At 39.5% G+C, this 27,416-nt stretch overlaps 1 long non-coding RNA gene across 1 annotated transcript in view; it reads left to right on the top strand.

Annotated features, from left to right (window-relative positions):
• LOC136691294 (uncharacterized) overlaps nt 1-24,928 on the top strand; it is a 54,014-nt gene extending 29,086 nt beyond the window's left edge. The window contains exons 2-3 of the long non-coding RNA XR_010801873.1: nt 24,150-24,242; nt 24,628-24,928. This is a non-coding gene — a long non-coding RNA (uncharacterized lncRNA). The remainder of the gene's footprint in view (nt 1-24,149; nt 24,243-24,627) is intronic.
• The last annotated feature ends 2,488 nt before the right edge of the window (nt 24,929-27,416 follow it).

The following is a 27,416-nucleotide window of genomic DNA, read 5'->3' as shown; positions in this document are numbered from 1 at the left end:
TTGTTAATGATGACATCAGCTTATCACTGTCAATTTCACTCTTTTAATTCATGCCCTGCCAATCACACAGTGCTGAAATTAAGTTTCTTTTTCTTCTGAGACATAAGACAACCAGTGCCTTATTTCATTCATTTCACACAGCCTCTGAAACAATGTCACCGGCTGAACATGCTGGGAGGAGAACACTAATTGCTTAGTTCTGTTACATCAGCTAACAGACCCCCCAGGTAGGCCAGCGTCATGCTGAGAGGTGGGAGTCTGAGAGGGCAATCCTGCCCACCCAGAGAGAGAGAGTGAGTGAGAGAGGGAGTGAGGCCAATTACACTCTCTTAGAGCTCTCCCCCTAATTTGAGCTCCATCTTCTATGAGAAGTTGAATAACTTTTCTACAGTTTTACTCAGTTTCTTCTCAATCCGATAAGCCAACATTCCCGCCCATGTCCATGTTCAGCCCCAGACCTCTCATGATATTACAAGATCATGTCTGTCCCTGAGAGACCACATCATGAAAGAAATATTACCCAGCGTGTCTCACTCTGTCTTTCCTGAAATGAGCACTATGTATAGAACTAGTATTCAGCCCTGAAGGTGAGAACAACTCTGACTCAGGGAGCTGAGCTGTAAATGCCTTGACCTTAAAGTAAACCTTATATTCAAATAGGAGTGTCCACAGAAAGTAGCAGCTGATGAATATAACATTTTCTTCTCTCTACACCACTACAGCTTCCCATCTGAAATCTCCAGAAGAATGTACCTAGCCATCACTGTAATGTCAGGCTTTTCTTTAGTTTTTTACACTGATGCAAACAGTTACATCAACAGTATTTCCACAGTAATTGACCAAGCACCCCACTGGACCACCTCCTGTCTATACCTCTACTTGGATTCAGCATCCCGCAGTATCTCTGCAGAGTGAAGCTGTTAGTTCATTAATTGATCGCTGTTGACATCACTGGGACACTGAAGCTGGACATTGGTGTTCTGGCCAGTATCCAACCATCACAGCTGCTGTGACTCTGCACTACCTTCCATATGACACACAGCACTGTGCATGTTGCTCTCTTCCATGAAGTGACTTAATATTTGGCTGTGTTTTTACAGAATGTGTTTTTACAAGAAAGTTTTTAGCTAATTCCAATGTATTTAATTACAATTTAATTAAAGTGAAATACTTTCCTAAATGAGGTACTGCCCCTAGAACTAAAATGTGGCAAAAATGTTATACATACAGGTGCTGGTCATAATTAAAATATCATGAAAATGTTGATTTATTTCAGGAAATTACTGAAATATATCAACTTTTTCATGATATTCAAATCTTATGACCAGCACCGACATATTATGTTATAAAAACTATTAAATGTTATCAATATATAAATCATTTTTAAAATAAATGAATAAATAAATAGATAAAGCCACGTTTATATATTTTGATCTTTAAAAAATTTTGAAAGAATTGTGTTTATTACTATGAAGTGTTCCTTCTTTCATCCATCCATTCATTTGTTCATTTATTCATTTATTAATATTCTGTAACCACTTTATCTTGTTCAGGCGTGCTTTGGGTTCAGAGAGTACCTGAAACTGTTGTGTCTGCAAGGCGCAGCCCCCCCAGACACACATATTCAGTCACACTCGCAACTTTAGACACTCTAGATTACACAATCCACCTAACAACATGTGTGTGGAGGGAAACGGAGCACCCACAGTAAACCCAAGCAGAAAGTCCTAACAGACTTCCACCGTCACCCGAGTCATAGTTGAAACCCACAATCCCAGGACCCTGGAGCTGTGTGACAGTGGCTCTGTCCGCTGCATCCCTGTTCCGCCCACTTGTATTTATTATTATTTATTTATTTGTTTATTCATTAAGTCATATTAGGTCATATTTTGTGGCAAAAACACTGGTATGTAATTGAGATGAATGGTTTTGACTTTTTGTTTTTAATTAAAACTATAGCACATTACTGTATCCCACAGCCATTTAAATCTTGAATTATAATTACAGAAAAAGAAATTCTTTTCACTCTGTTTTCCCTTCTTATTTTTTTTTTTTTAATTCCTGTAAGCGTGTACAGCTCTAATTACCAACTGCAGAAACCTCAATTACCAACTGGCTCCTTTCCTTATTGATCCAGGCCATGCACTGCATTAGACATGCTCTCGTCTAACTGGCACACTCTCCTGAGATTCGGAAAGCCTTCTCTAGCCTTGTTCCAGTTACTGCAGAGGCTAGGGAGGGTACTATATTTACATTTGCGTTTTGCTGTTCCCTTAGTTTTGGGATTATAAGGTTTTCAGTGTAAAGGAATAAACTAAGAAAGTAAATAAAAATGCTCAATTTAGTTCAATTTCTTCACTGTACATTGAGATATGGGAATCAAAACTAACCGCAGCTATTATTATCCTTCTGTATGTCTCATTTATCTGTAACTATATTCACTTTCACCTCATTAGTCTGCTCTCAGACATGTCTCTGAATTATTTTTTTTTCCATATATTGTTAGCAGATTTATGTGTTTTCTTTGTCCATTAAAGTTGGTAATTTATGTATTTATTTATTAATACTAATAAAACTACTTATAAACTAAGTCCTCAAACAATGATCACAGTATTAGTGCAATTATAACGAGTGAGTGGGACACTATGACCATATGTGATATATAGAGGTTATTTTTATGGGCATTAATGACATAAATGATCTTTGTGCAGTTACTAGTTAACTAAAAGTTTATTTTACTCCTACAGTATTAATCATGTGTTTTGTTTTGTTTTTAGATCTGAATATATTTGAAATACCCCCCCCCCCCCCACACACACACACACACACACATGGTCACTTCTGCTGTAGACTGTTATTAATGTCCTGTTAGTAACATCCCCAATGAAAGTTATGCTCATTTTATAAAGGGTCAGTCTAAGACTTGTCTTTGAATTACTGTGCATCTTATGTTAGCTCACACCATTAAAGAATAGTCAGAGTGGGGATTTTGATTGGTATACTTCCAACAGATGGTGCGTATAACACTGCCGTTGGAACAGTTTGATTTTTGTGGCTCATATCTAAACCAGGCTTGCAGAATATCACTGAAAATACTAAATAAAAGAAGGAAGAAAAGATTGCATTATTGATGTATTCATCTATCCTGAAGCATTAATGATAAAGTAACAAGAAAGACAAATTGGCTTTGGCAGATAATTCCTCAGCTGGCACCACTGAATGTCTGTCATTTCTGAGACAGAATAATACATTCCCACAAAAACAGACAAGATCAAAAGAAGAGCGAGTTTTAGATGTCGGGACAGAGATAATAAAATTGTTTTCACCAGAGATTTCGCCTTTCAGAATCAGTTAAAGAGGAAAACAGAAAGACTTGTACTTTATGCAATGGGAGCCACAGATATGTACAGCAAAACAAGTCGATACTTTGAGCAGATAAGTCAAATCCCTGCTTATCAGTGCAGTCCTGGGGGATCAATGAACGCTTCCCAACACTCGCCACCCATTACCACCTGATTCTTCCCAAATCCCGCTCAGTGCTCACTCATCCCAGCAAAGTCTCTACATCTTGCATCATTCTGTTTGCCAGGGCAGAGCGTCCGGGGCCTGCGTTACTTTATTGCAGTGTTGTAGTTCGTGGTGTGCAGAACACTGCTAACCAATTGAGGCCTCTGTGTTCCAGCACTGAAATAACTATTCAGTAAACAGCGTGTTCCACTTTGAGACCAAGAAAATATATCCCAACGATTCAGTGAAACGTGATTTTATGTTTTAAGTGGCTTTGGGGCTATTTCATAGTTATTATCAACACCAAAGTCACACTAAACCCTAAATCACACCAAACGGTAAGAACATACTGCACTATCATTAGAAGTGCATCGTAGTGTAGTGTGTGAAGTAAATTAGTGTGAGTTGGAATGCAGCCCATGACAAGCTGAAGTGTGAGGCTACATGTGATGCACTGAATTGGTGATTTTTGACTAACCTTAAATTCAGTTCACATGATAATCTTATATTGAGATGATTTAAAAATGAAAATTTACAAATAATAATAAAAAAAGAATGTTTACAGTGATGTGCAAAATCATTTATTGTGACTTTGTCAATTTTTGTAAATAAAAAACACAGTCCTCTCAGGTTGTATACTTTCAGAAGCTAAGCATCTTTTAAGGTGTGTTTGAGGGCAAAAAACTAACAAAAAAAAAAAAAGATAGTTGTTTGTATTTGCTGAAGTTAAACTTTTCTGTACATTTTTATTCATTGTTTAAATTACCATAGAAACTATTTTGTAACTGGAGTTGTTTCGTTTTATAGCACTTTTGGTTCTGAGATATTTCCACTTTAAGTGATTGAAAAAAACTCAATCAAAGTCAAAATTGTCTACCTATTGAGGAGGAATAAAGCAGTATCTTCGTTTCTCTTAGTTGTCAAAAATATTCCAAATGCATATATATATATATATATATATATATATATATATATATATATATATATATATATATATACACAGTACTGAGCAGAAGTCTTAGGCACCTAAGATAATTACATATACTTGAACTAATGCCTTCTCAATTTAATGCGTGGTGCTTGTACCAAGTTATATATAATCACAGTACAAAAAAATTATCCTTGATTGCATGCATTTGTTAAATCAACAGCACACATTTTTTAAAATCATCATTTATTAACCGATAAAACTAGGCACTAGTTTTGAATGTCACACTCACTGGATTAATGTTATTCCGTTTTATTCTAATGTTATGTGTTGTTGTGTGTTTGTTTTTTAGCAATTAAATGTTTACTGCTCAAATAAATTACTTATATTTCTCTTAATCTCTGATGCCTAAAACAGTACTGTATATATCCTCGCTGTCCCAGTAGGGCCAGGAACATTTTGAAGGATAACACCCATCCTGGCTTCCACCTCCTTTACCTGTTGCCTTCTGGTAGGTGCTACAGGTCCATACCGGCCAAAACAAACAGACTCAGGGACAGCTTCTTTCCCAAAGCCATCACGTTGCTAAATGGGAATCTGCACTAACTCACATTTACAGTGTCTCATCTGTTTTGTGTCCTATTTGTCTATTGAGTACTTATATGTTGAGTTCTTGTGCACAATAGCGTTTTTTTTTTTTCCTTTTTTTTTTTTACACAGTAGTCTTTATTAGATAGTTCTAACTTTTCTATTTAAATATTGCACTGTGGGCACTTTTTTAAGGAGCAGCTTCCAATTTCGTTGTACTATTTATACTGTGTATGCTGTGTATAATGACAATAAAGGCATTCTATTCTATTCTATTCTATTATATTATATTATATTCTATATTCATTGTTATTGCATGTGTTGGTTCTTGCCTTGCTCTGTGTTTAAGCCTTCATCAACCTTGCAATAAGTATTATGGATACACACAAATCAGTACATTTTGTGAATGTATCAACATATCAGAACGAGAGAGAGAGAGAGAGAGAGAGAGAGATTTGAGCTGATCAGTTCTCTGTGTTGGTCTTCGTATCTTGTTTTAAAAACCACTCAACCACAAACAGTCATAGGTTCCAGACCACTGGGTAAATAAAACTGCTGTGGTCTTAGTTTGAGGAGTTTGTGTGTAACATGTTTTATTTCTCCAAGGACTTTTCTGCTGAACTGTTAAAGTGGGGGAAATGCCCCATTCCTACAGTAACAGCTAAAACTAGAATATGTGCCACTGTAAAATGCAGTGTGTTCTTCTGGCACTGTAGACACTTAGGTTTGCATGTTAATTCACGTGTGCACACACTTTTGTTAGTGTGCTAAGTGAATTTTTAATAGGGTTTATATGAGGATAAACTTTTCTGCACAGAGCTCTTCCATACTGTAAATGCCCATGTTTTTAAATATTCTGTATAATTAACTGATGAAAGTTAGATGGTATCTCCTGCTCTAGTAGCTCACTAGATGAACACGGGCATACAGAATGCTAATTAAAATTTGTTTCATGTTAAAGCCGCTTAATCTTTCATTAACGTATTCTATATTCTCTGTCTGTAGCTGCTGTCAGTTCACCAGGGTCCACACTGAGGAACACGCTGAATTGATTCAAAGGTGTACATCGTTTCCCCATGAACAGAATAATTGTTTCAACACAACTGACGCCAAATGTAATTTAACACAAACCAAACTGATGGAATCCATTGATGGAAGCTATCCAAAACATCCACAAAACGGTACCTTTAATTGAGAACGCTCTAATGTTAATTACTTCTAATGTAAGTCAAAGAAAAGAGAGTTTACCTTCATTCCAAATGATTTCTGTTGGTCTATTCTTTGATGATGGGGCAGTGAAAAGACAGGGGATCCATGCCTTTGAGCAATGCGCCTAACCCCCTCACTCTCAGAAGTACTGTCACTGCTGTTGTACACTCAAGGGTACTTCTTATTGCCTTTAATGAATAATTGTGCTATATTTTAATTCTGCGTTGATTTTATATTTCCAAATTCAACCCCAGACTTAATTTGTTTTTCTGTCGTAAACTGTTCAGAAAACTTACAAATATTTAGCATTAATTCCAGAAAAGAGAATGTAGTGTACATTTTAGGAAACACATCTGTTGCTGAGGCTGACTGTGTGTGAGTGTGTTTTAAATGCCATGGATGGGTTAAATATGGAGTCCAGATTTTGTCGTGCTGCTATACTGGCATTGCTTTTTTTTCCCTTCTTTTTCTTTTCATCCCTCTTTGGACTCCTGAACTTTGATTTTAGCTTGGCCTTACAACATTCTCAATGGCAATGTTCAACGGGAAGGAAAATGCAGTCCATGACTAGGCTTTTAGGAGACCCCTACACACACACACACACACACACACACACACACACACACACACACAAAAGGACTGCACAGTTACATTATTCTCATTAAAGGTACCAACTATGTAAATGTCCCTTTAAAGGTACAACAGTGCTTTTAAAGTCCAGTTGTGTTCTCTAAAGCTACATTGCATTCTCATCTCCAGAAGAGAGGTGAATATCTGTAAACCTTTATTATATTGCAGTGTAAAATAATAGAACAATATTAAAATCCTGGAGATGAAGCATCGGGAACAGAATGAGATTTTCTCTGGAGCAGATGCATGATCATAAGGTCACTATGCCCAATGTCAAGCATGGACTGGAGGAGTAGAGAGACCTCCAAGGCTGGATTGTGGTGCATTGTGTTCTCTGGAGTGATTAATATTCAATACCATTGTGATGCTAAATGAACCATTGTGACTAAATGCCGTCAAATTCTCACAGCTGTGTTTTGGAACATAGTGAAAAGCCTGTCCAGAAGAAGGGAGTCTTTTACTGCGACAAAGTGGGATGCAATTGGAAGAGACTGTCCACAGATGTTCACATCGAGAGGTTACATGTTTCATGATCATTCTATGACCAGCTTCTGAGCTTTCGAAGGGTTTCTGAGACCCTCTTCATTTTTCAAAGAGCTGATGAGTTCTGAAGAGGGATAAAAAAGACTGGAGGAAAGCCTGTTTTTTGTCCTCTTCTGTTCTGTATGAAACTTCGCTCAAGTGCGCTTCGCTTTAATGTCAAAGAGCACAACCTATGATGTTACTACTTCTCGAAGGTGCTAGTAGTATTGTTTTTTTTTCATACAGGAGCGTGTTGAGACCTTTTCTGATCTGTCTGAGCTCAGAGAGAGCAGAGCAATTCAGACAGGCCTTGACCATCTTGCACATCTGGACGTTGTAGACTAGACCCGATGCGTATTGTAGGAGAGCTACCAGAACCTTGCTTTTTATTTTGTTTTTATTAATTATTTATTTATTTGTTTATTTAACTTTTTATGGGGAAGCCTTTAGAAGTGTGGTATGTAACTATAGAGGAATTTATGGCATCTTCAGCTTCCGTTGGCACTGGTCTGAACCCTCCAATGTTCAAATCTTCCATTTTTGTAAGCGTTCAGTGTGTTTTATTTTTCCTGGCATCTTGTGTGAAATGCATGGCATGATGCATGTACGAGTTCAAATTTACCCTCCATAATGCTATGCGCATTGTAGTGTAGCGCTCTCACAGCTCCAAGGTCCTGAGGTTGTGGGTTCTCCCTGTGTCTTCCTGGGTTTCCTCCTGTAGTCCAAAAACACATGTTGGTTTGTGGATTGGATATGCAAAAATGTCCATAGGTGTGAATGTGTCCCCCACTGCAACATTCGAAAGAACCAACAGGTCAAAGAAAATGAATGAATCAATGAATGAATTACTCAGTGAATGTGTTTAATAATAAAGAAGACAACAATATCATGGAATCATGGGAGCAGTCCTAATTTCTCCTGTTCTATCTCTCAGCCCCACTGTCTACAGGAGTACTTTGCAGTTCTGTAAATACAGACTGGAGTCCATAACTTGCTCTGCATACTTTGCTTCCTTTTCACCCTGTTCTTTAATGGTCAAGAGGAGGTATGATTTTGGTGGTGCATCATTCTCAGTGACACTGGTGTGGTGGTAATGTGTTAGCGTGTGTTGTTCTGGTACAAGTGGATCAGACACAGCAGTGCTGTTGGAGTTTGGACTGAGAATATCCAGCCAACAAAACACCCAGTGACTATTGATGAAGGGCTAGAAGATGGCCATCACAAACTATGCAGCAGCAGATGAGCTACTTTCTCTGACTGTACATCTACAAGGTGGACCAACAAGGTAGGTGTGTCTAACAGTGTGGATTGTGAGTATACAGTGTTTATAAACTCGAGCAGCACTGCTGTGTCTGATCCACTCATACCAGCACAACACATTCACACATCACCACCACTTCAGTGATCCACCACCCAACGCAGACCTGTTCTGTGGGGGTCATGACCGTTGAAGAGCAGGGTGAAAGTGGGGAAATACAGTAGACATAGCTGCAAATGACTTATAGTCTGTAATTATAAAACTACAGTGTTCGTCTCTGCTCAGTGGAACTCAGAGAATGGACAGTGGGTATAGAAGTAAGGAGGTGGTCTTAATGTTATGGTGGGAAAAAAAAAAAATAATAATAATAATCTTACACCAAATATTGTGGTATATTCATAGAGATAACTCTCTCTCTCTCTCTCCCTTCCCCACCCGCTTGCTCGCACGCTATCACCCTCACCTCATTTAATCTAGAACTCTTCCTTCATCAAGGCTATGTAATTATATTCCTGCACACAGACTGATCTGGGAGGAGGAAAAGAAACATCTCTGAACTGGATTCAACTCATGCAATCAGAAACTCACACACAGAGTGCAAGAAAGGCAATTATTGATTTTCTTACATTACAGGTCAGTCCGTTTCAGAGTTCACGTCCTTCTCTGTGTCGTATCCTCAATTATTCGTTCTTCTGTATCATTCCGAATTCAGAACAGCCAGCTCCTGGCACCTGTTCCATGTGTATGTGTTCCTAATTATCCCACGATCTTTCCAGGTGATCAGCCAGAGCATTTCCAAACCGCCTGTACGATACAGCATAGGGCCCAATCCTGCCACCAAAACAGCTCTGAGTGAATTACTGTGATCCTGACAAAAACATATAAGAGTCTGACCTTGTTTGTGTAATTTTAGTCTGCCATAATGACGACGCCTCTGACCTTACCCTCTGTATTCTCGTCCAGTGAGTGTTCTGACCATTGCCTGCTCTACACGATTTTGGCCGAACCCCTGCGGGCAAAGCTAGAACCAAGCTCTTACATCCTTACTTCCAACAGATTGAGAGGAATCAAAACAAACAGTAAAACTTTATAGTCTCTCATGTTGGTGCACAGCGGTTTCCCAGAGCAAATTGTACTCTCCTATAATGAATAAATCTTATTAATATGAAACACGAATCCCCATGTCTCTTGGGTTTCATCTGTCCTTTTCTTTAATCTGAGCTGCTGCTGAATAACAAGACGAGTCCAGCTTCATAGCAGAGATAGATATTTAAACCCTGGATAGTAACACAAAGATTTCCCGGTTGAAATGCAGCCGGGAGATGAGCGGAACAACAGGAATGTAATTCTCCCACATTTGACAATTTAATTTATGAAACATAGCGAGATCTTCTCCCCCAGACGCTGGGATGTCACATATGGAGGAGCGCGCCAAAGCCCTGTTTACATACGGTACAACGTAGGCCAGGAATATGAGAGAGAGAGGTAGGTGATCGGTGATGGGAAACAAGTGATAGGATCACGACACAATGTAGTAAAGAGAGAGGAGTATCAAATCTAATGAGAACGAGTCAGAAGGTGCTTGCAGACTTCTCCACAGAGGCCTTTCTGTGCTTGTTTTTCTTGGCAGTCGGAAGGCTGCAGACTGAAGTTAATTATTAGACCCACACACTTGACTGCAATGAGGTGCTTCTGAAATTCAGATTTCTCTTCATGGCACCTAGTCATCATCACCTCCAACACAGAAAGGTAGGAGATCTCAGTTATTTATGGAAATGAGCTCTCTTGTGTATTCTTGTTTTAAGAGTAAATTAGCATATTGTCTTTACATCAATTAATCATGTTTGTGGCATTGCGACTTGAGAAAAGCATATAAAAATACTCTTAAAATAATCCTATTTTTCCCCCCTGTAAAATTCTCCTCAGAATAGCTTTTCACTGACTTTCATATCACTGTATTTCATTTTTTTTTTCTGTCTTGTCATGCTGTCTTGTCATGCTACGTTAATGGAATTCATGCAGCTTGATCTCTGGCCTTTGACATTGTCAGCTCTTCAAACTTTGCTTCACACATAGCAACACAGCATGAAACATGCCACATGGAGATCCAAGTCTTTCTTCTGACAATGTATGAGAAAATAGGAATTCAAACAATTCATTTATCTTTAAGCCACATCGTATGGGCAGAAGTTTGTAGACATCTGCGTATCCAGTGCAATTTGAAAGTTGAAATTTGCCCCTTTCACTGGAACTGGATTAACACCTACACTTCACACTAGATGTTAAAAGATTGTTGTGAATAAGGTCAATTGCTGACATTGGAATGTTAGCTCTGGAGCATGGAAACCTCTCCCAGCTCATCCCAGAGGTATTGGAAGGAGCTCCATCCCTTTAGAGTATGTAGTTCCAGGACACCTACTGGAGATTTTATGACATCCCATTCTAAACCCATAGGTATTAATATGGAATTAGTCCCCTCATTGCAGATATAATAGCTGGGAAGGCTTCTGGGAAGGCTTTCTACAAGATTCTGGAGTGTGTCTGTGGGAAATTGCCAAATTTTTCCAGAAGAGTATTTGTGAAGTCAAACACTGATTTTGGATGATGGCGGCCTGGCACATCCCAAAAGTCTTTGGTTGGGTTGGGGACAGGGCTCTGTGTGGTCCACTCAATTTCTTCCACACTAAACTCACCCATTCATGTCTTTATGGACCTTGCTTTGTGCACTGGGGCACAGTCATGCTGGAACTCAGGATGCTGAAGTATTTAGATTTTCCTTCGTTAAATGGTTAAGTGGTCTAGGCCAGTGGTTCTCTGACATTTTAGACAAACCATAACCTTCAAGTACCACTTGTGAGTCTTGCCACAAACACATAAGAATAATTTTTCTATAATAATTACAGACAGAATACAAATAACTAGGCATAAACCAAATGTTTAATCACAATTATACATGTGTGATAAATAAATAAAATGTATGGTATATACACATTTTGAGAGAAATTAAAATGAGAATTGTGCACAGGTTCTCACTGTGGCTCTCTGGGCTGGTATCACTAGGTCAGCAAGGTGTGGCAATTGTAGTGTCAAACTTTGTTTGACTCTAATAATGTGTAAAAGGGCAATTTTTGCCCTTCAGCTGAGGAGGGTTCTATTGTGTCTGTACTTGTTCCAAATTATTACTTTGTTTTTCTATTTTTGCTTGTGGATTTTGCCATTGCTCTGTGTGTTCTTGTTTTTCCCTTATTTTTGCTTTGCTTTTTTGTAATTAAGTCTAAACTGTGCATGTCTGTCTCTAGCCTTTGCTTGTGTCCAGAAAGTAAGCAGCTAAAACCTTTGGCTTTCAGTACAGGGATTTTGTAAAAAAAAAAAAAAAAAAGTGAGGGATCGTGTTCAATGCCTGGGAAAAAAACAGGGGAGCCCTAACTCTAACCCTAGAACCACTGGCCTTGGCCAATCCCACAAAAACAGCACTATGTCCCCCTACCAAATTTATAGTTGGCAGTTCACCAAACCCAGGCTCATCCATCAGACTGCCAGATAGAGAAGCGTGATATGTCACTCCACAGAACATGCTTCCACTGCTGCAGAGTCCAGGGTAGCATACCTTACACTACTACATCCAACACTTGGCATTGTGCTTAGTGATGTAAGGCTTGCGTGCAGCTGCTCAGGCATGGAAGCCTGTGATTAATTAATTTAGTATTGCTGATGTCAATGCCAGAGGAAGTTTGAAAATTTACAATTATTAAATCAGCAGGGTGCTGGTGATTTTATGCCCTGTGCAGCTCAGCACTTGATGACCCCACTAGGTCAATTCAAGTGGCTTGCTATCTAGTGGCTGAGTTGCTGTGGTTCCTAAACAAGTCTATTTTTCAATAATCCCATGCATTTGACGTGTTGCAGTGTTGGTGTCTTATTACAGTACGACACTCAAAGGTTTATCAGGATTGACTGGATTGCTAGGTGCTTGATTGTATATACTTGTGGCAATAGGACTGAATGGAAAACTGAATTCATTAATTGAGTGTATCCCATAGTATGTGGGATTCAAATGCATGTATTGTATACAGTTAATATTTCTCTCTTTCTTTCTTGCACTCTCTCTCTCTTGCTCTCTCCCTCTCCCTCTCCCTCTCTGTCTCTCTGGTTGAAAGCTAGAGCTGAACACTGTACAGAATGCTATGTCTTTATGCCAATATGATCAAAGATCTGAAATGCATGACATCAGAATCCACTAAACATCAAGATGTGAGTGGATATCAGAGTCTAATACTGAATGTATGACACATAAAAGCCTGGGTAAGATTGGAATCAGTGGAAGAGCTGTGCTCCTGTACAACACTGGCAAGATGAGCCTTTGAAGAACTTAACAGAGAACTTTTGGTGATTGCCTTGAGGCATGATGTTAGGTCATCAGCAGCATTAACACACTTGACTGATCTAATGATGTTAACGTTTATGGTGGAGGTTAGCCATTAGAAGACCCTGAAAAACACTGGCAATAACAAAAGCATGGTGTAATGACATTGACTACTTCTCAGATGTGTCAAAACTCAAATGTGTCAAAGTGCAGGATTTGGACGTTTGATCAAATGAGTCTCAATTTTAAAAACAGAAAAATAAATCTCTATCAATTAGGACCTTTTTGCCAAATTAATGACAGTTACATCAACTGAAATAATTATAAATGCAGGTTAATATATAAAACTTTGCAGTTATACTGTAATATAATATATTGCATAAATCGAAACAATAACTTCTATGCACTGACAAAAAAAGAATAGAGCTGAAGCTTGAACCTTGGAGAGATGGGCAATTTGGTGTGATTCTTTTTGAGCTCTGTGTGACAGGGCAGTACAATATCAACCCACTGAGCAAACAGTTGCAGCCAGATGAGGCATAATAGCAAAGGCTTCAGTGTCAAGGCCAGCCTCCGTTCAGAGCAGCCGTGCTGAGAGCAGTTCATTTAACCAAGGGTCGCTAAAGACAGAGGTAGAGATGGAGCAGAGGAGTTTTTTGAAGGAGAATGGAGAGGCTCTCAGTGCTGAGAGGTCCCTGTAGGCTCAGAGCAAAGCAGCTCAGCCTAAAACTGAGAGCAGTTCTATTTGAAGGTGGTCCATTCTCCTGTGAGACCCCTAGTCTCAGTTCTGAACACCGGCAGGAAAACCCCCCTCGCTGGAAGCTCAAATCCCCAGAGCACAACACGGTTTAATGTTCTATTGGCGAATCAGTTCTGGTCTTTTTCTGTAAGAGTTACAGTTATTACTGACCTAGAAAAGAGACTCCCATAACTAGTCCAGCTGTGAGAACGCTACACCCAGAAGGAACTCACGGTCAAGGGTGAGAAACCAAGTAGGACAGGCAGGTAATTTTATAAAGAAACAAACATTAAGAAGGGTGACGGGGGTTGAGGGAGGAAGAGAGCAGGAGAGGATGTTCAGCCAGGCTTCAAAGTCACCAGGAAATATGCTCGACAAAGGCCGAACACAAAGAAAAATTCACCTTAAAGACATGTGGAGACCAAAGAAGGGGAAAGGAGGAATCAAACACACTGACTGTGCTCTGGTGGAGAGGACCCTATACAGACATTCACTACAAAAATAGCAGGCGAGGCAAGATTAGTTTCTGTACCTTATTCCACACAGGGCTGTGTTTCACAGGAAATTAAATTAAGAGACAAAAAAATAAAACATAAAACACTACAAGGTAATGCGATAAAAAGTAAATTCAGTAATTAATATGTGATATATTAAAAGGTAACTGATTAAAACGTGCTCTGGTGGGTATACAATAAATCCAATCAACAGCGCTGAAAAACAAGGCCATTTTCAACCTGGGTTTTATATAAAGATTTCCCCAAGTAGCACATGGTGAAGCCTGAAGAGCAACAAAATCACCCAAAAATGAATATGTTTAATACTAAAAAACACACCCAAGGTATTTAAAACCTTTTATGTTATGGATCATTATAATTGCCAGACCTCCTACCGGGCCGACCTAGAAGAGGTAGTTTCCCTGACTCCTAATGTTAAAACCCACATGTGCGAGTAGGAACGTTATTTCACCTTCTGTTGTTAGTTCAGCCATATTTGTTAATTCTCATTTAATTATAAAGTGGATTTGATGGGGTTTTTTTTGGCTAACATCTTGTAAATTGCACTGTAAGAATTACTGCTCAATTCCGTTGTACTATGCGCAGTAACAATAAAAGCATTTTGAATCTTGAATTTCACAAGGTAGTGCAACAACACCGTCTGTTGTTAGTTCAGCCATGTTTCACATGGTGCTTTTCCACCAACAAGGAATCAGAATGGATCCAGTTCATGAAGTAAATTTGGAACCATTTGGCACGTTTCCACCGACACAAACTTGTCCGCGAATGAAAAAAATGTGTTCCCAGCTGGAACCAAAGTAGAGTAGGTTCTTCAGCGAGCTCAGAGCTTCAAACACAGCGCTATCACCCAGTGGAGCTGGACAGAATCATTTACAATGTTTCATATAAATAAATAATTGGAAATAAGACAAAAACACGCTCGGTTTGTGTGTGTTTCTAGGGCTTTGTTTGTCTCTATGTTAGTTATATTTCTGTGCTCTTCACAAGCTCAGCAGGATGGCTTAGCACTCAGCAACATGTACACACTTATTATATAGAGAGCCACATTAAATTGCACATGCTTTAACCTGTTACATTGAATAAATAAGTAATTGTATTCATAAAATCAATAAAATGTTCTTGTTCTTCTTTTTTCTTTGGTGGTAGAGCATGTAGTATTTATTTTTAAACACTAAGCACTGATGCCTATGTTATATATTATGAACAAAACATTGTGTCCCTTTTATCATTTCTGCATTTATTAGTCCTGCCCTCCAAACACAATCACATAATAAAAAACACATGGAAACATACATTGATATGTAGCACCAAAGCTTCTCCAGACCTTCCAATGAAAAGGGTATGTCAGGTGACATAGTTTCTCTAAATCCATTCAGACACTCTGATATGTACCTGAAGAAGAGTTACAGAAACAGTGTTTAAAAAACTGTTTAATAGAATGTTACACTGAAGAAAAGGTTTAAGATTGAAATTTAAGTTTAGTGTCGGGCAGATTTATGGCTTATCTTTCATTCTGGTTATGTGCCATAAATAGATATTTAGACATACTCCTAAATAATTAGATTTAGGATTATGTTTAAGGGTAAAGGTAAGGGTTAGGATCAGGGATTTTTCTTATGATGTATATGTCAGAAACTCACATATATGTTAAATTAGAGCTGTTTTATTGATTTTATCAGAAGGATGTCATTTTGAAATAGAGAATGAGAATTACAAAGAAGGGATGTATGGGTAATATGTATCAATATGTAGCTGCTTGTAATGCATCACTGTTATAAGAAGCTGTCACAGGCACAGGGTTTTGACGCATCACACAGAATCCAAAGACAAACTTATGAATAGCAGAGGGGGATATAGGAAGATAAGGCATGGAGTACTAGACAACTGCATCTAACTGTCACTGAGCAGCTTGCTGTTTGATGTGAACATGCATTTCTGAGACAGGTTTCATCTCCTAGAATTAAATATCTCCAACCACAATATTTACTCCAGCAAGGACATGCTTTACGAGAGCACTGAAATGTGATACAGGACTGTCCTACATCCCCATCACAATCAGAGTGTGATGTAGTGATTTTCAAAAGCAGTGTCCTGGCAGGCCTTGTTTCCTCTGTGGTAGCAAGCAGTGATAACTTTTCAGGGAGCAGAAGTGTCATTAGGGCGTTTTGGATGGGACTGACCAATCCATGAGTGACCTAAATCTGCGATCAGCAGCATAATCAAACCTATCCGAATATACAGACTACATCAACTGAAACATTGCTTAAATATTGTAGAAGCAAAACAGAAGGAAACACGGCACATCCAGAACTCATCATCACACACTGGGATAATGACAACTAAAATAGGTTTAATAGTGTGGAGATGAATGACCTGATTTATGTCTGTACCACATTTAGAGCTGAATAACTGTTTATGGATACTTTATATGTTTAATGCTTGAAAATATATTTTAAAATAAACCATGGTCATATGAGTTCATATGGGTTCTCTCTACATTCATCTTTACATTGCAGATACAATCTCTGCTAATGTGGCACTTGGCAAACTCAGTTTTCCTAGTGTGCTGATAAGAAACATCTTGATTCAGCTGTGAAAGCTCTGGGATTTAGAGTTTGTTGGTGGTTTAGGATGGAGAGACACTTAAGTAAAGCCCCCCAGCTATGATTATTGGTTCTGATTTTGATTCACATTTGGTCGATGTAAAAGAAAAGAAAAAAAAGAAACAACCCCCCCCACCCCCAGCTCCTTCTCTTCTGGGAAGTCTTTAGTCTTGATCTTGTAACATTTCTTTGAGGATTTGATGGCATTTGTTCAGAGGAACATTAGTGAGGTCAGGTACTGCTGTTATTTTATTAGCTCTGGATCACAAACACAACTTCAGCTCATCCCAAAGCTATTGAATAGTGTCCGTCACCCCAGGGAATGCAGTCTGGCTGCTCCACAGCCCAGTGCCGGGAGGGCTTATCTCCCTCTGGTGAGCTCTTGGCATTATGTATTCAGTGAGTGTATTTTCATTATATTGTAAGTAAATCCGAGCCATCTTTGTGGGTAGACCTTTGACAAAAGTGGGTGTGAGCCTAGACCTGATGGACCCAGAAAAAACACCTTCACGAGCCACTGTTATTCTTATTTCTACATGTTTCCTATGTGTTTGGGGTAAGATGATAGACCCTCTCTAAACAGACAGGCCTGGATCTGGTCTGACCATCATATCAGGAAGGGTAATTGCATGCAGTTGGCCATTGTCCACCTCATCACATTAGTAAATAATTGCATGTCGTCCATTTAGCTGCGACTGATATCGAACTCACTCTCCAGTGCTGTAGAAAATCTATGAAGGACTGCTTTCAAAAACACATGCCCTGCTGATGAATTGTATTACACACTGATGTACTTCAGATTATGTGTATTTACACACGCTATTTACACCGACTGGGCCAAATTAGTGCGGTGGATATTGCAGCGCGGCGGCAAACTCGTGCTGAACCTTCTGTCACTCCACTGTAATTGAACACTTCTCAAACATTTATGAGGAAGTGGGTCAGACCCGGGTCCAGGCACGTTTCCAATTAAACATAACTATAGCAGACATGTTATATCTGGAATTGGGATGGCACAGGAGGCCTGCTGAGGGGGAGATAGTAGTCTTTCTAAACAAACAAAAGCCAGACAGTCAAACCATTTCAGTTATCTGGAAAGCGAAGTGTTAGAAAGACTTGATTAATAGATAATGATGGGCCTGTGTGTCTTTCTCCAAATATTATGATTATAAATAGACACAGCACTATGGCCTTTGTAGCCAATCAGCCATGTCCATGGTGTTTCTTCAGCCTGGTCTCAAACAGAATTTGTACTTATTTTACGGAAAGTCTGTTCTGGGGATTCGTACAATGTGTGCCAAAGCTAGTTAGCTGCTACTCGATGTACAATGTTAATTTCTAAAGCCTTTTCAGCATGAAAAATCTGATTTAATTCAGATCTAACTCTAGACTAAGCATAGTCAATCAAATGATCAAAAAAGTTTGAAAAGTTAGCCTTTTTTTTCTCCTGATCAACAATTAACTAGGGAGGGGGAGGCAATGGGTCACATATAAACACACATAAAAAGAGCATACACAGATGAAAGCCAGAATAAAAAAGATTTTATTTTTAGTTATTTCCTCATTAGAATTTCATGTTTGAAAATTGAGGAGAATCAAAAGCTGCAAAAATTGCAACACATTTTTTGAATCAGAGAGATCTGAAAAGTTCATTTAGAAGGCAGATATGTGAAGGGAGTGGTATGTTTGGATCAAGACAATATAGCGACTGTAGAAGTCCCTATACCTTCTATATTACAAACATAACTAGAAATATATTTTTATTTGGTATCTCCTAAAGGGTGTGTCATATGCATTGACTGGTAGGAACGAGCTCTTGGTCCCAGACCTGTTCAACTATCGGGGTTTGTTATGGTGATCTGCTAAAGTGGTGTATGTAAATCAAACTGACAATATTTGTAGGCTTTATCCAAATCTATCAAGGGATGAGATTGAGGAGTGCAATCCTCTAATCTTCTCCAACAACAGGTTACAACACTGTTTCTGTAATTCTTCTAACATAGTCGATGCTTTGAACTATTTAAGTGAAACAACGCCGCCAACGAACATAAGCCTGATTACTTGTAAATGAACTCATTTCTGGAGTTCTTGTTGGTTTCTTTCATCCATGTACTTACATGGCCTTAAAACTGGACTATTAATTTTTAAATAGGTAAGCTCTCATATCAGTAACATTATGCAATCCATTTGCCAATATTGCAATGATTTGGAGTGTGTTCCCCCCACAGCCAAGGCCATCACAGTGTGGACAGACACCATTTGGACAAGGTGGCCTTGAAATTGAGCTGAAATCACTGTCGCAAAAGCCGAGAACACTTTTAATCAAGCAGACAGACCGAACTTTGCAAAGTTTCAGAGGCTAATGTTAAAGCAATGTAAATGAATGCAACGGGGCAAAGTCCTTTTTAGCACTTTGTGATGTGTGTCTTTGGAGCACAATGCTAATCAGGCAGGTGTCATTTTGCTAATAGTGATTTTGGCATAGGCTACTCCACACTCCCTCAGTCTATATTCAGCTTTGGCTAATCAATTCCCACAGGCCCACTTTAAACCTTTGCTATTGCTTTGCTAATGAGCTGCTGTACTTTTCCACACACTTGTGATATGAGATGTCCATTATGATATAGGATTTTGAGCCAACGTCTCCCTGGACCCACTGACCATTGTGACTCATAACTGAAATAAGTAAAACTTCAGCAAACTCTTCCCAAGCAATGCTTTAGCATTTCTACTAATTAGCATTGGTGTGCGAGGGTGCAGTGATATATATTGAAGTGGAGGTTTTTGAACATGAGTCTGGAATTAATACCTGATCACAGTAGCACAGCTTCAGATGTATTCTTTATTCATTCCTTGTCTTACGCTGTTAATTATCCACCCAAGGCCAAGTGCACACTAGGTTAGCATTAATGCTTGTTATTCTTTTTATTATTATGTTTATTTGATATTTCTGTGCATGGAAACTCATTTTCATGCTTCTCATCTCTTATACTTTTCTCTGAGAGTCTGCTCCAGGTCCAGAAGACACTGGTGTGTTGTTTTTGAGTTTCTTCTTTCCCTGCCTCTGTTCTCACTCTGTGCCCAGGGCAAGACTCTGCCATGAGTTGTCCTATACACTTGTTCCTCAATCAGCTGCCAACACATTGAAGGAAACTGATAAACCCTTCATCATTAGCACATGTATTTATTATATCTTTATTTCTGTTTCTCTCTCTCTCTCTCTCTCTCTCTCTCTCTCTCTCTCTCTCTCTTAGCTGAGAGCAGTTCTAATGATCAGGGACTTAGTCCACTCAACACACTGGAGCATGTGTTTTATAACAAAATAAAATCTCACCCCCCGCTTGCTTCTGGATGGAAGAGTAGAGCACTCACCCTTTGGGTGAAATGCACTGAGAGTCTGCGCTAACCTTGTGTCCAGTTTTCTTGGCAAATAATTACTGCAGGGACTCACAGAAGCACAGGTGATTTAGTTTTTAAAACCATATTTGAATCTTGTACTAATCAATAGGATTTAGTTGTTTATATATTTATTTATATAGATCAAGAAAATACAAGCTGAGGCTGTCCAAGCACCGACCATGCCATTTGGACATCATAAGATCAATGCCCAGTGATGCTAGAGTTGGGTGCTATTTCACATTTGAACCATTATCGGTGCTGTTTTTTGGCACACTGCCTCTGGGCCGGCCTAGAAGAGGCATCTTCTCTTACTGACTGACACATTCTGAAACACACATGCGCGGGTAGGAACTGTTAGTTCAGCCATTTTTCACAGAGAGACTTTAAGGTGGCACTACTACACTGTCTGTTATTAATTCAGCTATATTTCACATAGTGCTTTTCCACCAGCGAGGAACCGGAAACGGTTCTATTTTGTGAATTAATTTTGAACAGTTTGGCGAGTTTCCACCGACGAACCAGAAAAAATTGTTCCCAGCTCGAACCAATGAAGAGTAGGTTCTTCAGTGTGAATCCTAGCTGAATAATAGGAAATAAGACAGTAACACACTCAGTGTGTGTGTGTGTTTCTGGGGCTGTGTTTGGCTCTGCATTAGTTAATTTTCTCCGCTGTTCACAAGCTCAGCAGGATGGCTCGGGACTTGGCAACATTTACACATGTATTATATCTCACAGATGATTTTGTGTTCATCAAGAACATAATGTGGATGTTTAATTTATGAAAAAAAAGCCCTCACTGTGATTAACAAAACAAAATGCCAAGAGACAGGAAATCCAAGTGAATTTTCCCTGGGTCAATGTGATAATGCCCCTCCTCCTTGTCACTCAGCTTGTCACTACACATTGGTTAGCCGGCTTAACACAATTGGACATTAAAAGTTCTCCTCCAAGTGTGTTGAGCAGTTCAGTGACACTGTATTAGCAGATGTTGAGAAATACCTGGTGGTTATTTTAGAGCGCTCAGTCATAGACTGTGATTAAAACTTTTATTTCATATGTTTCTGTGTTTATGCATGTGTGTGTGTGTGTGTGTGTGTGTGTGTGTGTGTGTGTGTGTGTGTGTGTGTACGTGTGGGCAAATACTGGCAGACCAGGCCACACAGAAGCAATTTAATGACTGCACAGTTTGATTCTGTGCTCCACAAAAGCCACAAAGAGTTTGAAACAGAGGATTGCGTTTTCTTGCACAGCACTTGTCCAGATTGTTACATTCTCTTGCCTTGGCTCAGATTTGTGGATGTGCAATTCAGGAGTTTCTTTTGAACACAAAGCATTCTTTAATCTGTAAGAGCTTCAAAAAAAGAAAGCTGCGGCAGTGGGACTTCTCCTCTAATTACTGGACTCTGATGATGAAAAGCCGAAAAGTGCGGAAACATATAAAAATAAAGAATCGCAGACGGCTCTGTGGAAGGCGAGCGTTTAACATTCTGTCAGAGTCTACGCCACTGTTCGCCTGACGTGTGTCAACATCCTCTTTTGATGAGAACAGACGTTGATATCCCTGCTGTAGCCTCTGTGGAAAACACAGGCAGAGAAAAGAGTGAGAAAGTGTATGAGGGACATGCCACATTACTCTGTAAATGCTGACTGATTACATTTAAAATGCAGCACTTGCAATTCACAATTCACTAACCTATTCCTGTCAAATTGTTCCCATTATGATAGTGGAGGAAAAAACATCCTGACGCAGAACAATCCGAGCGTGGCACTTCATTTACTGTAGGGTTGGAGCCTAAAACGATTGCAAGTGAAATTGGGTCAGCTCCTGCTGACACCAAACGGCTCCAGAGACGTCACTGAACACTTATTGATTAAGATGCTTTAATTTGACGTATTTCAGAGGAAGAAAGCACATCTCTTTAACTGCACTTAAAGGGGACATATTATGGGGAAAAAATCACCACTTCAGTGAATGTGCACATTAATGTAGCAAGCTGGAGCTTACCAACACACAAACTGTGAAATAAGACCACCCAGTGAGGTCTGCCCCTTTCAGAAAACATGGGATAAAACAAGACTTTTGATTAGATTTTTTGCAGCTTCTTACAGGGAGTGCAGACATCTTAGAATTGTCCCACCTTCCCGTTAGAGTCCCTCCAATCACAGCGCTCGACCTGCATTTATATGGGCACACATAGAACAAACCAGACAAAGATCATGGAGAAAGTTTACTGAAGTGTACTGATTCAATACTGATTCAAAATATGAAAGAACCAAGGAAAAACAGCTAAAAACAAAAAAAGAGGTCCTCACTGCTTTGCGCTAGGGTCGGGTGAACAGTGGCTCATTAGCGGCTCATAGCAGGTGCCGAAACTGGCCGTTCGGAGCAGGGCTGTTTCATCAGGGGGAGGATGGTGCTGTGTCGTTTGATCCTTGTGGTATTTTTATGTGATAGATGTAGTGTTGCAAAATTCTGGGAATTTTTAAAGTTGGGAAATAAAGGTGAGAAGCTTGTATATAGTTGGAAAAAAATATATACTGAAGCATAATCTTGGCTAAAATAATTAGATATTATACCAAAAGCATAGCAAAGCTGCTCCTCAATCCCAGGCACATGGGACATTACACACTGAAGGGTTATTGAGACCACACCCCTGCACTGTTCATTCCTTAATCACATGTACAGCATATGTCCAGATGATTTCTAGAAACCTGACACTCACCTACTGAAAACACACATTTGGACCAAAGGACTACCTAAAGTCAGGTAAGTTTTTTGACAAGGTTCATGTTTTTAATGACAGTAATATCATTAAAACATTTACACAACTATTAAATCAAGGTGTAATCTCGCAGTTGCTAGCTAGTGGGTAAATCAGAACAGCTTAATGAGCAATTTCATTTAAGAGACCAGTTTCCAAGGCTAGCAGGCTAACAAAAGGTTAGCTTACTAAAGCCAGCATAGGCTAACTACCTATATTTTTGGCCTAAATGGGTTTCTGTAACCAAGAACTAATACTTATTAATTATTTCTTTAACATTTTGAAGACCGTTAGCTTTTACACAAAGTGTTCTTACACTTTGTCATTTTATTCAACAGAAACATGCCATCCCTTTGCAACCCTAGATAGACATTTCATTAAGACCCCAGGACTGTGCTCATTTGTGGAAAAGAGGCATATAACCTCTGCCCTTTAAACTCTAATTCTATGGTCTATGGAAATTCAAGGGTTACAAATCTGCACAGACTGTGATTTCCATGTATGCTGTATGGCCAAAAGTTTCTGGACACCTTCTTATCCAACATTTCTGATTGGAAGAGTGCTAATAGGTGGCTTGACCTCTTTTGCTGCAGAACCAGTTTCTCCTGACTGGGGAGAGCTGTGGCCTAAGTTCTTGGGACTAAAAAGTCATGAGCTGGATCCCCTCAAGGCAGGAAATAGTGCTTTCTCCTTCCTTAACTTCCGTAGCTGAAGTGCAAGGCAAGGGCGTGTGTGTGTGTGTGTGTGTGTGTGTGTGTGTGTGTGTGTGTGTGTGTGTGTGTGAGTGGTCACTGTCATGGATGGGATAAATGCAGAGTCCAACTTTTGCTGTACTGCTGTGCAATGATGAAAAAGAAGGTCCACTCCTCTGGGAAGGCTTTACGTTAGATATTGGAATTTTTGGTGTGTGTTTGTGATGGCATTCAGCTATGAGAATGTTAGTGATGTCAGGTACTTATTGGTTTTGACTCACAAATGCCACTCCAACCCATCTCAAAAGTTTCTCAGCTCCACAGTCCTGGGGGTTAACACCACTTTAGCTGACTCTTGACATTGAGCTTGGTAACTTTAGGCTCATGTGCAGAATGTTATTTCTTTTAATACTTTTTTTTTGTTTGTTTTTAAGGGCATAACATCTCGCAGCTTCAAACCAGAGACCTGTGTTCTCCAGAGTGATGTTGGATGGCTTCATAACCCTCTGGCCAACACTTGACCTTTGGTATGGTGACCTCAAACACAAAATGTACAGCTGCTCAAGGGCATTCTACTTTATTTTATGCTTCTCTCTGGAGATTACGAAAGCTGTGCTAGTGCATTTGAACTCCCGTGTCCATATCAGTGGCACCATTTTTACTAATGTTTTCCACTGTTCTCATGCCTGGATGTCTTCAGAATTCTGTATGGAACGAGGTAGAATGTGAGATACTTCATATGCTCGGCGTGACTCGGATCTGCCACCTCCTGAATTCCTCCAAATTTATTGTACCACTTAGCAGCCTGAATTGCTCCATAAAAGACATATATGGCCCTTCATATCCGGACACCGCTCTGCAAACGCCTTAGCCGTGTAGCTGGATTCACTCTTCTCCACTCTGTCCCCTCAGGCCTTCCCACACCTCTGATCCCTAATGGCATTTCCACTTCCCTGACATCCTCATGAGGGAAATTATGAGACACCCCATCCTACCAGCACCAGAACAGCACTTACCCCAGCTTGGTGAGGACTGCTCACACTGCTCAGACCCGAGGGTAGACCACACTACAAAGCAAGATGTTACATCTGACTCTGGACTTACAATATTCAACTACTTCTACTCGTTAGTCTCCTAATGAGGACCCACAGTTCGGCAAGGTATGAAACATCACTAGAGCTCATTCAATACGCAGAACAGTCATATACTTTGTATAAAGGCCTGATGAAGTTGAGAAAAATTGTTTTTATACACACCTTCCATATGTTATTATATAATTGTTATATATATATATATATATATATATATATATATATATATATATATATATATATATATATATATATATATATGCATGTATGTATGTATGTATGTATGTTTAAATATTCAAGTTTGTAACATGTTTTTTGTGTAATAAATGTAAGGAAATTTGTTTCCTGTCATTATTCAGTGTAAGTATTGTTCTGTAGTAAGCAACTGAAAAGTATTGCTGGAAATATAACTTTTTATACCAACATATATTTTATCATATATGAAAATACAGTTTGGTGTGTTCTCCCTGTGTCTGCGTGCGTTTCCTCCGGGTGCTCTGGTTTCCTCCCACAGTCCAAAAACACACGTTGGTAGGTGGATTGGTGACTCCAAAGTGTCAGTAGGTGTGAGTGTGTGAGTGAATGTGTGTGTGTCCTGTGAAGGACTGGTGCCCCCTCCAGGGTGTATTCCCGCCTTGTGCCCAGTGATTCCAGGTAGGCTCTGGACCCACTGTGACCCTGAACTGGATAATTGGTTACAGATAATGGATGGATGGATATATGAAAATACATGATGTTAAATATAGCAATACCGCCTTATATTAAACTAGAGTTGATGTACTTGTATTCATGTGATCTCCCTTGTTTTGATCTATTAGTAAAAAGTGAATACATCATCAGTAATTACAGTGCCATTGCAGTGTTGTTCATGTGTAACTACACATTTATTACAGACACAGTATAAAGATTGGCAGATTTTTTTTTTTTTTTGCGAGACTGATGCAAACTCTTAGAAACAAAGCTAATTTAATTTTGTGGGAATGCAGAGCTGGTCACCTTTGTGAAACAGACTGAGACTGAAAATATTTGTCCTCGTCAGCTAGCTTGAAGAAATCCTGAATATCTTCAATTTCAGTGTGCCCCCCAGAGTCAGTGCACGAGTGTGGGTGAGAGTTGTGAATTTTAACGCCTCATTATTAAGCGCATCAGGAACCTGACAGCTGCAAATGTACCTGAAAATAAGTATTCCTCTGCATTTTACAGTCGCTATTACACAAAGGTCAAACAGATCAGCAGTTTCTAAAAGAATCCAGAGGCAGTGCTGCACTCTGCAAAAAAAAAAAAGTAATACATTGAACTGACTCAGTCCACACTGTGTAAACTAACACACCAAATGCTGTTGATAATTCATGTGATTTATTGATTTCATTTTTTTCAATGCCGTAAAATTCCATGTTTCAGGAAGCAGTGTTGTTGACAGTCTTTGAGTTATTGTCCCCGAACTTTACTGGGTGTGTTAGTAAAACACCTGAAGCATGTTTTATAGTCTGTTTAAAGGGGAGCTCTGGTGTTCAATAAGCAGTGACCTCACGTCTTGGAGAGTACTGTTTTGACCAGCCCTTTTGCTTCATTATTTTGAGTGAATCTAAAAAGTTAAAGTGCAGTTTAAGAATGTATTTTTCCACCTAGTCTCACAAGCCAGGCTCTTGGCAGAAAGTCAATCAGCTTGCTGTGGCTAAGAACCACCTACTTAGAAATGATCGGGCAGTTTGACAATCAACCAGCCCCTGATCAATACAGCCATATGGGAACGGTAAGGTACCTCAAGTGAAAGAATATGTCTTGTTGACTTTCTAACTGTGAATAACAGATTTTACAGAGAACATTTAATGCACTGTTTCTTTATTACATTTAACACGTTTGGGGCAAACGTGTTATGGATTTGTGCACTTTCCAGGGTGTGTTCCCACTTTGCGCCCAATGATTGACCCTAACTGGATGAATGAATGAATATTGGAAAAAAGCAACACTGCAGAAAATGAAATAAAGTCTGACACATGATTCTGTCAGGACATAAGTGTGAATATCCAATCAGGACACAGCCAACAAAATCCTGTAGTATATTCTGTGCACTACAGACAGGGACGGACTGGCCATCTGGCATACCAGGCATTTTCCCCGGTGGGCTGACGTGCTATTTGGGCCAAGAGTCCCAACACTGGGCTGCCCAGTCACATTGTTAAACACTAAACTCTTTCGCGTTGGTCCTGCCCGCGTAATGCATTCAGAAAAAAAATAAAAAATGTCAGGGCATGAGTTTACTTCATAAACACCAGCCCTTGAAACACGCTGGTCTGTGGCCGATTGGTCATTTTCTGTACTGACACAGGGCTGGCCCAACATCTCCTCGTGAAACATCTTCTCCTTTGGCTCTCTGCCAAAGGAGTGTGGTACTAAGATGAAGGTAACCTTTGAGATGGAAAATTACAGACGTTTTTCACAGCAGGGCCCTCGTAGGCTCCCATGGCTGATGACAGTGGTGGTGGTGGTGATGGCGGTTCTGGCAGTGCCACTCATTATGAACAGGAACATGTAGTAGAACCTGCGGTAAGCTGGACTGATTTCAGAACTCTTAGGCTGTGTAATGAGGAGGCTAAAGCAACCCAACCC

Source organism: Hoplias malabaricus, chromosome 3 (assembly GCF_029633855.1).
Source record: "Hoplias malabaricus isolate fHopMal1 chromosome 3, fHopMal1.hap1, whole genome shotgun sequence".
Taxonomy (NCBI): domain Eukaryota; kingdom Metazoa; phylum Chordata; class Actinopteri; order Characiformes; family Erythrinidae; genus Hoplias; species Hoplias malabaricus.
Note: the sequence above shows the minus strand (reverse complement) of the source record. Positions and strands in the feature narration are given on the sequence as shown.